Here is a 5,000-nt window from a genome sequence, read left to right as displayed (position 1 = left end):
ACATTTGTATATGCATACGCACATACATACATACATACATACATACATACACGCATGTGTTTATGTAACTTAACGTTTGAGCACAAATACAATGTATATATGCAAACATAATTGTGCATTGTATATATGCAGGCATGGAGCGCTAGAAAAAAAAATACACACACAGCTATATATATATATATATATATATATATATATATATATATATATATATATATATATATATATATATATATATATATATATATATATATATATATATATATATATATATATATAAATATATATATATATGTGTATATATATATATATATATATATATATATATATATATATATATATATATATATATATATATATATATATATATATATATATATATATATGTGTATATATATACATATATATATATATATATATATATATATATATATATATATATATATATATATATAGATAGATAGATAGATAGATAGATAGATAGATAGATAGATAGATAGATGTATTTTGTATGTGTGTGTGTATGTATACACAAATACATACAAACATATCCATAAACACATTTATAAAATGCCCTTTATAAGTGTGTTACTTTCATCTCCTCTTGATTTTAAAAAATCGAGTCATATTTCACTTCTAAGATATTTATACAAGGGATAACGTAATCTTATGAAATAAACAGTTTACGTTCTTTTAGAGTCGTATCTTATCTATGATTATTATTGCTGCTTGGAGAAGGGGAAAGAACAAATGAACAAGTGACGTCACAGTTTAAGGTATATAGAATGTCTGTGGCTGCGAATAACACTGAGAATTCAGTTGTTAGGTAGCCTTTTTTATTGTGTTTTTTGTGTTTTAGCTTTTTCTCTTGTGTGTTTTTTCGGGTATTTATGTTTTGTTATTTTCTTATTCTGTTGTGTATTTCAGGAGTTTCTGTTGGGCTCTGGTCTAGATTTTCTGTCTGTCTGTCTGTCTTTCTGCTCTCTCTCTCTCTCGCATCCCTCTTCTCTCTCTCTTTTTCTCTTATCCCCCCTTTCTCTCCTTCTACCTCCCCGTAGCTCCCCCTCTCTCTTTCTTAATCTCAACGACCTAACTGATCTTCCTCATAAAATATGATCTTCAGCAAACGATATCGTGCAATGACCAACAAACAAAAATTAATGTGCTCCTTCGCACTCTTAAAGTATGGCATAAATAATATCATCATTGTCATTGCTGTTGGTCATGAGTGAATGATACCTTACTCATAAAAAGAAAATACCGCAGTTTGAATACGAAATGTCAAAAGCATTATAGAAAACCCGATATTTTTATATGTTTATTTATCTATTTTCTCTCGCCCTACTGCTCTTACGAAATTCAACAAACCCACTGCCTTGTTACAATAATGATAGGCCATTACTACCCAATTCAGCAATGTTATTAACAATCTAAACTGAAACTAATGTACCCAAATCGTACATAATTCACTGTAGACATCTCAAGAAAACGCTCAAGAAACACCGCCACGTCCGAAGACAAGGCTCAAGACAGGTTCTTTTTATGCCTGAGCGGTCGGTATCAGCGCGACACGAGGAACCGCGCCGGCATTCCTCATTCGGCTTATAAATATTTTGCATTTTATTAGGAAAATCACAGCCTCCTGACGCCCGTGTTTAGAAACTCAGACCCAAAGTAGGATGTGTGAGAGCGTGGTTGACCCGATAAGTGTACAAGACAGAGAGGGTGGTTTGAAGGTCAAGTCGCGCCCGCACACTACTGGGACGCCTTGGAGGAACCCGTAACGTATTGTTGGTGGGGGGAATCTAGAAGCTGTTTTAAGTTGCTGGTTGAACACACATGCAGAGGAAGAACGAAAAAGATGGATAGAGAGATAGATAGAGAGATAGAGAGAGAGGGGAGATGGGGACGAGACAAAATGACAGACAGACAGAGACAAAGAAAGAGGATGGGAAACTAATACATAATATCATGGTAACTTACATCGTAATACGAACTAACTTACCATCAACTTTTATTGTTTCCTTACAGAAAAAAACAGCTGATTTGGAGATCAGGATTCTACAGCTGTGTACGAATCACGGCTATTCGGAAAGCCCCGTTCGGCTCGCGGAAAGTTAATGCAATTCAGAAGAAGTTACTGGGGTGTGGAAGACGTGGTGAACGCCGAGAGGTATCATTAGGAGCAGAGAAATTCTATAAAGAGTTCACCCAAGTCGGGGCAGAGTGGCGGCGCCGGCTCCCGTTCCAGGAAAACCTCGAATGGGGCGGAGGGTAGAATCCGAAAAAGAGGTGATCCATTATACAGTTCATGGAGGCCATTCGTTCCTTGGGTTTATAGACCACCGTGTGTACAAATTGCTTACGAGTTAATAGATCACGAGGCGGGAAAACATCTGAAACACATTTCTACCGCACAAAACGTCGACATATATCACCTTCCCGCCTTTCCTCGCTAAATCAAAGATGAAATTTTGCACTCTATATCTTGATGCGGTATCTTCCTGTGAATTAAGTGCCAAGGATGTCTGTCATTCTCTCATACATGCCTCGCTCTCCCAGAGTGAAGAAGATGAAGTAAAAGAAAAATATAAAGAGAAAAATTATAATAATAAGAAGAAAAAATTAGGAGAATAAGTAAAGAAGAAATGGGAAAATAATAAGAAAAGAAAAAAATAAGAAGAAAAAGAAAAGGATACTACTAATAAGAAGAAAGGAAGGAGAATATGAAAAGAAGAAAGAAAAAGAAGACGAAGAAAGAAAATGAAGAGGAAGAAGAAAAACAAACGCAAATACGCGCACGTGTTCCCACCTCTCGCCAAAAGCTCCCGCAACGCAAACGACAGCCGAGCGCCCAGCTGCCCCGCCCCCCCCCCCCTCCATGTTCCTCGAAGGGATAGTGATTATAATCCAAACACGGGGTCTCAGATATCCAAACAGAGGATATTAATCTCCCTCGAAGCACATCCTGGCGTCCTTAATTCATCCTTAATCCTACGCGGGCCATTTCTCGCCTCCTCTTACTCTCTCCCTTGGGATTAATGCTCCCTGGCAGTGAGGAATGGCTGTGGCGCCGAAGGAATGCCGACGGTTTAATAACTCGATGTAAATGAGATTCCGCACACCTGTTGCTATGATATGTGGTCGTCAATGCGGAGCGACAGGGGAGTGTGGCGCCCCTAGACTTCGGGGGCGGAGAGAAAGGGAAGAATCGGGCTTTTAAAAGGTCGTGTGGAGAATGGGATGTCTTTACTCCCGACGTGCTCTTTGAAGGAAAACATTTATGAAGCTTTGACGTTTGTTTTTTATCGATTTTAACTGTATTCATGATTCTCTTTGATTGATTTAGAGTGATTTATGCATTGCCTGATGTTATTATCGGCCTGATACGAAGGTCCTCAACCATTTTGTCAAACTAAATATCAGTATTCCTTGTTCCATGCTGAAGGTAAGTTCTTTGCATACAATGTTAATATATCCTCTTGCCATAATCGAGTCTATATACAAGATATTCTTTTCTCTGTTCGAATTTGATTATATAAACAACAAACGTCCAAACAGCTTTTCTTCCCTTCTATGCTGTCACCACAGAAATAATGGGCAAGGTGAAATTAACTCGAGCAAACCTAATAACCTTTTCATAACTTCTTAACACAAATGCTACTCTGGCCAGTATAGCATTTTATATCTCTGCGCCACTCCTTTTCCAATATTACACCAAAATGTGAGTTTCCTATCTTATACACTTGGGCAAACTATGCTATAAATCTTTTTTGAGTATATATTGTTAAGTTGATATATGACAGGAACTTGGTGAACGTGGTAACTACTGTACACAGAGGGGTGCTTGGAGGAGCGTAATATATGAGACGAACACAGTGCGGCCCTGAGCGCTGGCTTATGATTTATATTTATGAAAGAGGGGCTCGTGACATATGAACTTTGGGTTTTCAGTCCGTAGATTTTATGGACCCAGGGGATGTTCTTATTACGGTCCTTGCTAAGATTTGGTTAAAAGCTTCTTGTAGTTCTTTGTTTTTGGGGTATTTGTGCGTTTCTTGTTTCGATTTTTTCTCGTTTATGTTTGTATTTCTTAAATTATTATTCTTTTCACATTTCACGGTTTCCCCTTGCCTAATTCAGCAAGATAATTTCTCTGATTGATTATCAATACTAGATAGACTATACCTGTCGTAATCCTTACGTGTCATTGATTTACATGTACTGAAAAATCTTCAAATTCCTTTTCATTTATAACATGTCATGCTGCTTGAGATACCCTTCACTTTCCCTCATATCTAGCATGCTTGTATTTATTTACTCACCTACTTTACTACTCAGTAACTCTTTCCCTTCTTGTCTTTGTTTTCCCGTCGTGCCAAGAGACCTTTTACTCGAGACCCCATGAATACCCAAGTCGTTAAACCAGACTCAAACAATCCTGATGAAGTCCGTGTGTTCGTGATCATCGTTAATGTGTTGGGGAGTGTGTGTGTACAGCAGAAGGCGGTTGTTCTTTGAGATTAATGTCTTAACCGTTCTTCCATTGCCGTCTTTCAGGTCTTACGGCTGAGCCTCTTGAATCCGTGGCTCGGGAATTACTGGTCCTATCAACAAGGGCAGATCGTTAATATGTGTGATTGATTGTGCTCGGGTAAATCGTTGGCGTTTGCAAATTTCTTGTTCGGGAAGGCATGCCAACCATCAGTGTTGTGAAGTGACACAAGGAAAAGACTCAAAATGCGAGCTGAAGAGATTATATCGATAATTGCTGGAGATGTTACTGCACCAAAGGGCTAAAAACTAAGAGAGAAAGAAGAGAAAGTTAATCATGACAAAAATCGAGTAATATAATAATCGTTTTTTTCTTTTCCCACAGAATTTCATCCAGAACGAGGAAACTTCATTAACTTTACCATAAATGGAGTTTTATTTTATTCCCCGACGCATTTCACTCAGAAAATCAAAACTCCAATGCATTATCAACCAAGATGTAAATT

The sequence above is a fragment of the Penaeus vannamei genome, chromosome 38, assembly GCF_042767895.1.
Source record: "Penaeus vannamei isolate JL-2024 chromosome 38, ASM4276789v1, whole genome shotgun sequence".
NCBI lineage: Eukaryota > Metazoa > Arthropoda > Malacostraca > Decapoda > Penaeidae > Penaeus > Penaeus vannamei.
This window is presented reverse-complemented; position numbering follows the sequence as displayed.